The sequence below is a fragment of the Myotis lucifugus genome, unplaced genomic scaffold (assembly GCF_000147115.1).
Source record: "Myotis lucifugus unplaced genomic scaffold, Myoluc2.0 scaffold_271, whole genome shotgun sequence".
Classification (NCBI taxonomy): domain Eukaryota; kingdom Metazoa; phylum Chordata; class Mammalia; order Chiroptera; family Vespertilionidae; genus Myotis; species Myotis lucifugus.
In genome coordinates, this window is record NW_005871319.1 from 117,945 (window position 1) to 128,575 (window position 10,631).

A 10,631-nucleotide genomic window follows, 5' to 3' on the forward strand; every position below is an offset into this window, starting at 1 on the left:
ACTGCTCGTGGCATATTCTCAGAAAGTGCCAGTGGAATGTTGTTTGTGAAATGGCCACTACACATTGGAGTCCCTAAGCCACCTGTGAATGGAAAGGGCTGAATAAAAAGTCTCCAGTATTCTCTGTAACTAGATGTTAACATTGCACCAAGATCCCTAGATCCTACCTTATCCACCCTAGCATAAAGTCTCCCAATTTCATTTCTGCTGTAGAACCTCCTGAGAAGAGGAAGAAGAATAGAGCAACAATGAAATGGATGTTCCTCTGGTGTCCTGAATGGAGAAGGAAGATGGGGAAGTGGAGAGACAATCTTAGAGCTGCCCCAGGAGTTGCCTCTTCTCATAATTCACTCTATCAGGACTTAACTTTGATCATTTCCAGCATCAGAAAACTATGACAAAAACTGTTGACAGGTCACTAAAGTCCTCTGTCTCTCCCCAGGTGTTAAATAGCACCTTCTACTTTGCTGTTCTTTTCTTTCTCTATGTCCATCCTGTATACACAAAGCACAAAATCCAGTGAGCACACCACTGCAGAGTATTTGAACAAGGAAAGGAACAATATAGTCTGACTCTTATTCTACTTAATGCAAAAACAAATATTCTGTCATTAAATTTCCTTAAAACCCAAAGCATACTATTTCCAGGGATCTATTCTCATTCATGAATATTCTATATTTATTAAATCAAAATATCATTTATATTTCAATATACATTGGCATGTTTCTTTTGGGGTGGGAGGGAAATATCTATCTTTATGCTTTTATTGTTTTTCTACCAGATGCTTAGAAAACCAAAAGATGAGCTTTATAGATGTCGGAAGCAATCCTGTTCTGTCATTTTTTTATGCACATGCTGACTCAATGTCATAGAATAACTGGGTTGCTTTCTGCTTTCCTTGACAGTCCAAAGAAAGAGTAATGCATACAGATCATTTTACTGTTTAAAAGTTTTGAATAAAACATGCTAACCTTGTCATACTAAGTGACAGACAGAAATGTCACCATTGTTTGCGAGGGACAAATAATCCATATACTTCATGTATAATTCATCTGATCTTTAAAAATGTTTAACAATATTGAATTTAGATAAATTTCAATGTTATGATGCATCAAACTTCCTTTATCAATTTACGCATGTGCCTCATCAATTTGTCCTCATTTGTATTACTCTATTTTTGTATTAACTATGACAATCTAGGGGATATTCTGATTTTCAGGGAAAATGCACATGTGTTTTGTCCATATTACAGCCCCCTCTCTATGGCCCTCTCTCCATCAGCTCTTCACTTAGAAATCTCAAATAGCCCAAGGGTTGTAAATCTGCCACAAAAGTCCCAGCTGAAAGTCACAGGTATCTACAAGTCTTCTGACATAGAGCCTTTGGTCTCCAAACAGACATTGATGAACTCAGAGACATAATACTCCAATCCTTTCTAAAATAAGGTTTCAGTGGCTTCTAAGTCCTTTCTGTCAATCAAAGCTAACCAGGGGCAGGTCTGAAATGAGTTGGCTTGGGGTAAAATACATGAACAAGAATGTTCTGAACAGGCTTCAAAGTGAGCTGGAATTCCCCATACTTTGAATCAGGAGACATGATGTTGGTGGCCTTCTGCTAGGTCCCATCGCCAGAGCCACTGTCAATGCAGATGATCTTATGGTTTCTCTGAGTCTGAAAGGTCCTCTCCCTGTCTTCATTGTGTAAAACCAGTGCCTCTAAGAGGAGAAGAAACCCTTTGGTTGACAGTGCCCTCAATATGGTTAGAAAATAAAATATAACAGAATCATTTAATAAATTATTCATGGAGTATAGGAACAAATTGAGCAACTAAATGTAAACCAGATTAAAATTTCTAGAAGCACCTTCTGAAAGCCTATTTTCTATTTTAGGAAGAGTAACTAATTATTTCTGTGCAACTTAAGTTTGCAAAGGGCCATCCTGTTGTCCCCTTCTCCCATACTTCAGAATTTTTCTCCTCTGTGAGTCTTAGGAAGTTCTTTATGCCCTTGGAGATAATTTTATTTCAATTAAGAATATTTGATAGTCCATCTGAAACCAAAACAAAATAATATTGAAAGTAAGCGGTAATTGAAAAGTTAAAAAGGGGGCGGGGGCGGTGGCGGGGGCGGTGGCGGGGGCTGGGTGGAGGTGGGCAAAAGGGGAGAAATAGGGCATCTGTAATAAAAATGAAGTAAGTTATTTAAATTGACAAAGTAATTAAAAATTCCATAATTGGAAAGATGAGTTGTTTTTGTTTTGTTTTTTCAGAGAAAGTAGGGAGCAGGGAGCTAGCATACCCATGCATATTACATTTCATGATTAGCAATTCATACATTCTCTTCAAGTTCTTACTTTATTTACATACTTATGCATACACCAGTTCACCTTCTCTGAGTGACACCTAGATGTGCACATGGGTACATACAAACATTTAATTATACATGTATCTTTCTCCTCTTTTTGGTGCATTGGAAAAAGCAAACCATTTTTCTCTAACTGAGCTGTCATCTCTGTTGTAGCCCATTCACAAAGCAGTAGAAAATTAGCTGAGGAATTCATTTATAACTTCAAAGGAGAAAAAACAATAATATATAGAGTTGGGTAAATAAACCTATGGGAAATTATTTAAATTTATACATTAGACTTAAGAAAGAGCTTCCTTCTGAGAAATGCCAAATGCAATAAGAACCCCTCTTTCAAAAAAATATTTGCAATAGCTTTTTGTTTTGTTTTGTTTTAATCACTTGAGTAGCTTCTAATTTTTTGTATAGAATCTGGGTTGAGTGTGTACAGTTTTCATTTGATCTTCCAAAGTGCCATGACACTTACCAAAAATATATAAGAAGCACAGTTTGGAGTATAGGGACTTTTATTTCTCTATAAGGGTTTGAATTACTTCTACCTGGAGGTTGGAATTGCATTGGCTGCAGTATAAAAACTCAAACTTTGCTGGTTTAAAAGACTTAATCTGGTCCTTAAATATGGTAAGTAATTTTCACCACATACCACTGACAGATTTTCACATTCAGTCACAGTATACACATGTCCATAGATTTCCATTATTTTCCAACAGTTCTAATTTCATTGTGGAACATTTACCAGATGGAAATGGGCCATTATATTGGGCTTTTGGCAGGTAAAGTTGGCTTTGCTAAATGAAAATCCCACGTTTGAGGATCCCATGAAATTGGCAATAATTGACTTTTGAACACACGGAGAATTTTAACCTTTTTTTATTTGCACAAGACAAATTCCTTTGAAGAGTTTTCTGTTAACCGTTTAAACATTTTTATTGTTGTTATATCTGGGCCTTGAACTGGCATCAATTTGGATAGAGGATTTACTAAATGAGTTCCAATACTAATTCTCATCATTAACACCACCATGACAATCATTATTTTGTTGATACTATTAAGCAAATATTAAAAGGATGGAAATTATAACTCATTGAATGATACTTTGGAAAGCCTCTATCTTCCAGAGTACTTTAGAGAAGTCTCAGAATGGAGTACATTAATACTCCTTTGAGTATATATCCTACGTTCAAAGGCTGTTAAATCGCGTTGTTTACCCATATCTTCAGAAAAAAAATCACTTCTACTGTCGTGGTAAACAACCTGCTTCCTTTTTTATAGTAGTCTGGCCCTCTAGCAACTTCAGTGGGAAATTATAGCTAATTTGCCTACAAATGTCAGGTGGTCATAATAATATGGCCAGTGTGTGTTTTTGTTTTGTAAAAATACTAGCTACTTGATAGAGCTATTATTTCTTCTCACTAAACACAGCTTACTTTCTGTTCCCAGGTTTTTGTGGTCTTTTAAAAATCCTTCTGTTATTTTAAATCTGTCATTTTATTTTGGGGATTACATAAAATATTTATCGTTTCTTGAGGACAGATTGGATTTAAGATTAAGATTGGTGTATTAGCCTAATAGAAGCTTCCCCCACTCTTTTCTATTTAACACACTTCTGCTTAGTATTTTTTCCACTTAGAACCAGCTGGTGGGGAAAAGATGAGTGGCAAAAAAAATGATATTAACCCTTAACTTGGGGGGCTGGAGAGGGAGAGAGATTTACCAGGCCAATGCCAAGTTTAGCATCAGCTGGGATGCTTTGACTATGGACTTTTGGCATGTACTATGTGAAATCAACAAGGCAGTGTGGAGAAAAATGTATTGCAGGTATGCTTCTGATAACTATAAACAAGCTTAAGACTATTTAGGACATCAATGAGCCAGAGAATAAATGGTGATAACAAATGCTTCATAGCATTCTGTTTGTCATTTTAATGGTAAAATAAAGAAATAAAATGGTAAAACCTGTCCTTTCATTTGAAGGAATACTTCTTATTAACCAAATTCTCAGAGAAATGATCAGAGGAGTGGTTATTTTAAGAGTATGCTTTTCATCTAATATGATTAAAATATTTTCCCAACCATGAGCCTCATGCACCACAACAAAATTTATAATACTCATTTTTCATTGTTTAAAACTCATCATTGTTTGTGCTGCCTCAACAATAGTGCATTTCACAAAATAAGGTATGTTGGTGGAGCGACACCAAGCATGCAGCAGGCAGCCTTGCCTGTCTTCCTCAACAACACCTGGAAAGCCTATGCATTCGCTTAAATCAGCGGTTCTCAACCTGTGGGTCGAGACCCCTTTGGGGGTCAAACGACCCTTTCACAGGGGTCGCCTAAGACCATCGGAAAACATATATAATTACATATTATTTTGTGATTAATCACTATGCTTTAATTATGTTCAATTTGTAACAATGGAAATACATCCTGCATATCAGATATTTACATGACGATTAATAACAGTAGCAAAATTACAGTTATGAAATAGCAACGAAAATAATTTTATGGTTGGGGGCTCACCACAACATGAGGAACTGTATTAAAGGGTCGCGGCATTAGGAAGGTTGAGAACCACTGGCTTAAATGAAGCTACATTTTCTGTGCTCACACTTTTCTGGTTTATTTCAGCAAATATTTCTTAAAATACCTTAATGAGGATTTCATATATTTCACATGAGAATACTTAAAAAGGGTAGAAAAGTGATAAAAATTGGATGCTCTAGGAAGAATGCGGAGGGGAAGGAAGAGGAGATTTACATCTAATGTAACAAAAAGTGAGCCATGGGGACTGCGATTTCCAGTGTAAGATTGCAGGGCTGGGTGGCGTGATCATGAGCACTGAGGGGCAAAGCTGTTATTTATAGAAAGCAGCCTCATCATCAATCCAAAGGTGATAATTTATGTTTGTTTTACAAAACTTCTTGATGGGTGAGTTTGATGTGAAATGATTAGCCCTGGGAAAGGACTGGACGGTAAGAAAGAGGGAGGGAAATGAGGGAAATTTGAGTTACTTTGCAGATAAAAATAAGCTAGACTTGGATTCTGAGGCCTGGGGGAAATTTAGGGATTTAATATTTTAAGTTTTAGGAGTTCTTAGCCAAATATCAAGGTTGGATTCTCCTTGCCAATGCTCTATATAATTAATTGGTTCCTTTTACAAAACAGTAAGAAACTTAGAAGAGACAGATATCAGTCAAAAAGGTTTTTCAATAAAGTCTCTTTAATTTTCTACTCAAAAGAGTATTAAAGAATAATCAGATATTACCTATATAGCTGTCACAATACTATGCTGGCAAGGTTTCTTCCTTTTGGTTACAAAAGTCATAATAGTGGTGACCTCTCCCTTCTGAATTAAGATAAGCAGAGAGAGGTCGCTCCACAGTCAAGGTCCATGAACATAACCTTCCCTGGTGGTGAGGTGGCTGAATACTTTGTTTTATAACCAGGATAATGGTATGAAGTAACTTTCAGTTACAGCTTTTCAGTTCTCACGTGGGCCACTGAGAGAGACACACCACACTTTCTTTAATCTCTAAAAGAAATCATTCAAAATAGCAAGGCTACATCTCTTCTTATAACCTAGAGGAAGAGGGAAACATTCTCCAGGACACTTCATGCTTTCACTGTCTCCTCAGCTGAAACTTCTGTAATCTTAGCCTTTGGAAAGGGAACCTTCCCTGTTCTAGGAGCATTAATGATAGTAGAGCAAGTCCGTCTGTAGATAAAGGGAGGTTTGTCATCTCATAAACCCTCACAGCCTTCTTTTCACAAAAATAGGGGAAAATGAGAATTTGGGTAGCTCTGGCACAATCTCAGAAGAACAGCAGCTGCCTATTCAGAGAGCAGAAGGTTGAAGCCCCTGAGAAAAAGATGATCATTGAGAAATACCTGCAGTGGTAATGCCTGGGGACTTTAAAAATAGGGGTGTCTAAAATGCAAATGTAGCTCATTTGCAGGGCAGCAGGCAACATAACCAACTTCTAATGCCCCCAAACCCTCAATAAAATCTTCAAGTACAGATATGCATTTGCTAATGTTGCTTTGGCAAGAATAGACTTAATAGAAATAAACAGAAAAGTTGCAGAAAATGGGATACACTGGAGAGACTTTAAAATTCAGAGGAAAATAAGAAATCAAAGCAAAGGCAACTAAGAGAAGAAGCCATTTGGCAGTTCTTAGGGGTGGGGGTGAAGGATGGGATTTTCACCAAAATGTGCACATTGGCCAGTTGGTGATGGTGATAGCAGAGGTTGCGTTTATTGGTTTGGTTTGCTGATTGTTTATAACACTAAAGGGCATAGGCTATCTAGCCAGCTGATGGTTGGAAAATGTACATAAAACAGGATTCTTATTCTGATGACAACAGCAAGCCCACAATGACATGAGTAGATGACCAAATTGGAAATATTTAAAATAAATATGTTATGTGCCATAAAGGAATAAAGAAAGATGGATCTCTTTTATTGCATTGTTTTGACTGAATGTCACACAAGGTGCTGTTTGTTTCCTTGACATTTTTATACTTTTGCCTGGGGTGATCAGTAGAAAAATAGCAATATGGGAGGGAAAAATTGAACAAGAAAGCCAAATGCCTAAAAGGAGATTTGTAGAAAGACTAAGAATGAGGGCTACAGAAAAATAAGTCAGACCACTAATACATTTTAAATGCTGACCTCACAATTAAATCATGTTCTTGCAGTTCTATCCATGAGTAATGTTGTGTTTGCCCAGGCCTTTGCTTTGTTTTGACAAAGGAACTTAGCTGAGAGGCACACTAATGAGTCATGTGATCTTCAATGTCCAGAGCTCCATGCATTCTTCAGAAAGCAGCTCAGTCTTTCTTTCATTAATATATACACAAATTCTAGAGCCTTCACTCTGTCCAGTTATGAGGAAAACAGCTGAAAGCAGGGACTCAGGGAAAATGCATTTCTGGGCAGAATCTAAACGTGTCCACTATCCAGTTCTGTGATGTGGGAGCAAGTTGGCTAGCCTATCTGGGCCTCAGTTGCTTCATCTGTAAATGAGAACCATAATAGTCTCAACTTTGTAAGGATTTTTAAAGGACTAAATGATATCTATACTAATAAAAGGGTAATATGCTAATTAGGGCAGATGTCTTCCTGACGACCTTCCGGACGTCCTTCCAGACAAAGCCGCAGCAGCTGCGAGGGTCGAGGCGTGGCTGCGAAGGGCCCAGGCTCAGGCCGGCAGTGGCAGCAGCAGCGGGGTAATGGGGGCAGCGCCTTGCCCTGATCTACCAGGTCACCTCCCGAAGAGGGAGGCCAGACTGTGACTTAGGCCGGGGGCCGAGGCAGAAGCAGTTAGAGGTGATCAGGCCAGCAGGGGGGCAAGGTAGGGGCGATCAGGCCAGCAGGGGGTGCAAGGTAGGGGCGATCAGGCCAGCAGGCAGAAGCAGTTAGCCTAAACCGGCAGTCAGACATTCCCCAAGGAGTCCCAGATTGGAGAGGGTGCAGGCCAGACTGAGGAACCCCCTGCAAGCATGAATTTTGTGCACTGTGCCTCTAATATATATATATTTAAGAACAGTGCCTGGCACATAAAAAGCATCCTAAAAGTGTTAGCTATGACTGTTATTTTTACTAATAGTAGTGTTATATAAGGCAGTAAAATACTTGTCACACAGCTACTACTAAGTAAAAGGGAGTTCCATCCTTCTTCCCCATCACCTCCCTCCCTCATCCAATTTCAGAGAAATATGGGCATCCCTTAGCCTTCTTCTCCGTCTGCACAGTGCTTGGCACATTCCCCATCTCTGACAACCATACTAATATAGTCGGGCCAGAACTCAAATGTCTTTCAAACTTGACAGAGACAGGTAATAAGACAGGGGGGGAAAGTCACTTTTTGTTTCATTATCTTTGATATTTTGACATTCTTTTAGTTGTCTAAGATATGAAGACCACATATTTAAATATAAGGACTATCTGCTTGGGAAGGATTTCCATCCCTCCTGGGGCAGCTTCTGGACTAAGTCTGACTCTCGGTAACTCTGAGTCGTCTACACTTCTGCTCCTGGGATGTCACCAAGGGCTCAGTCTGTTGCCAAATCTCAGAAACCTATTGAACAATGAGTAGAATTCCCCTCGCTCTGACAAGAATACCTATAGACTAAAAAAATGTAAAAGGCTGAGTGTAAAAATTGCAAATCATATGCCTGGAGCCATGATAAGTATGCAAACTGGTGGTATGAAAAGTCCATATGATAAGCACTGAGGGATATACCTGTACTAAACAAGGCCCTGTTTGTTTAGTTAGTATCTTTCCCATCTCTCACCTCCTCCTTCAAAAGTTTATTTTTGTACGTATCACATTATGAAAGGAAATGAGCTATCCTGCCAAACAGGTATTTGACAGCTGCGTGGTTGCCAGAAAATATTACATCTATGTCTACATCTATATATCTATATCTATATCTATATCTATATCTATATCTATATCTATAGTATCTCTATATTTACATCTATATCTATATATCTACTAGTATATATATCTATATCTAGTATCTATATATCTATATCTATATCTATAGTATCTCTATCTCTATATTTATATCTACATCTATATACTACATCTAAGTATCTCTCTATCTTTATATTTATATTTATATCTATATAGTTAGACATGATTACACCTTAAAGTAGACTGAATATGTGTTATTGGAATATATTTGTGTGTATATTTGCTTCTGTTTATTTTGGGATGGTAGGATAGAATGTTGAAAATATTTTAACATAAACCATTAAAGACATTAACTTCTGTTGCACAGCATCTCATAGCTATATGGCTGCTTCTCTCATCTTGTTTGACATTATTCAATTTAGTATGCAAGACCAAGGAGTAAGATTCGTTCACCCACATTTTGATTCAGGCACAGAGAAACTTCCTCAGTATGCTCTGATAGGAGAGTATCAAACTATCTTCCCTAATGTTTCATAAGACCTACACACCATGGTCCACGTAGCAGCCCATCTGATTTTAAAACATCAAAGATCTAAGTAACAGAAAAGGATATAAATGTGAGGCTTTGGATATAATGGGCTACTTAGGTCCTAGAGCTCTAAACCTCATGTCAGGACTTCTCTAAATCACTTTATTGTTATGGCATCAAGCAGGGAGAGAAGAAATTTCCCCTTTAAAAGTAAGAAGGAACTGAAAAGGAAAGCCTGAGCGAACAGGAAATGTGTCAGCTCTCCCACAGCATGCTGTGCCGACTGCTGCCACAGGACTTGTCCCACTGCTCACCTGCCTCCCCCGTGATGCTGAGACTCCTTAAGGGCAGACCACATCCTGCCTGGCACACTGACACTAGGACCAGCACTTGCTGAGTCAATAAATATAATATCCCCCACCTTCAATTTAGGGAGACATGCTCACGTTATAGAGAAGGGAAATCTAATAAGGCACACTGCTTGCACATATGCTTGCTCTAGCCTGCCTGGATCTCAATCCCAGCTCTTCCACTTACTAGCTGTGTAACCTTGGGCAAGACACCTTACTACCTCTGTGCCCCAGTTTGCTCACTCTAAAAACAAGATCAGTGCTCGCTTCGGCAGCACATATACTACAGATTGGAACAATACAGAGAAGATTAGCATGGTCCCTGCGTAAGGATGACATGCAAATTCATGAAGAGCTCCATATTAAAATAAATAAATAATAAATTAATAAATAAATAAATAAAAACAAGATCATAATAACACTTACTTTGTAGGGCAGGTATAAGGATTAAGTGAATCAATATATTTAAAGTGCTTAGAACAGGGCCTGACACATATCACATACTATACAGTGTTAGCTATTGATTAATTCTACCTCAGTTTTCCCAACATCCATCTGAAATAGACAGTATCAGCCCACTTTACAAATATGAAGCTGAAGACTAACTAGGCTCTTAATTGGCAGATGTCTTGTTTAAATTGGTTTTACCTATTTTCAAAGCTTTTGCTCTTTGCCCTACCCCAGAGTGTCTCTCTTTTGAGCTTTACTTAATTAAATTCAATCTCTCAGGTTTCTACCAGATGTAGAAATTTGTATGTGATGCTACTTACAACAGAAAAAGATGAATAAGGAATGGTCTTTAATGGGAACAAAGTTAACACTGGAAGAAGATGTGGACACAACTAATTTTAGTACAAGGAAAACTTAAGCAATGTGACAGATATTTGAGGTTCTAGGAATGAAAGACAGAAGGAAGATTCTGGCTAAAAGTGGGAAAGGTTTTATAATAGTAGTTTTCAACTAGCC

At 38.0% G+C, this 10,631-nt stretch overlaps 1 non-coding gene across 1 annotated transcript; it reads left to right on the forward strand.

The window, feature by feature from the left end:
• Positions 1–9,924: 9,924 nt before the first annotated feature.
• On the forward strand, positions 9,925–10,032 carry LOC111828045. The gene has a single exon (XR_002831800.1). It is a non-coding gene; the product is annotated as a U6 spliceosomal RNA (small nuclear RNA).
• The last annotated feature ends 599 nt before the right edge of the window (positions 10,033–10,631 follow it).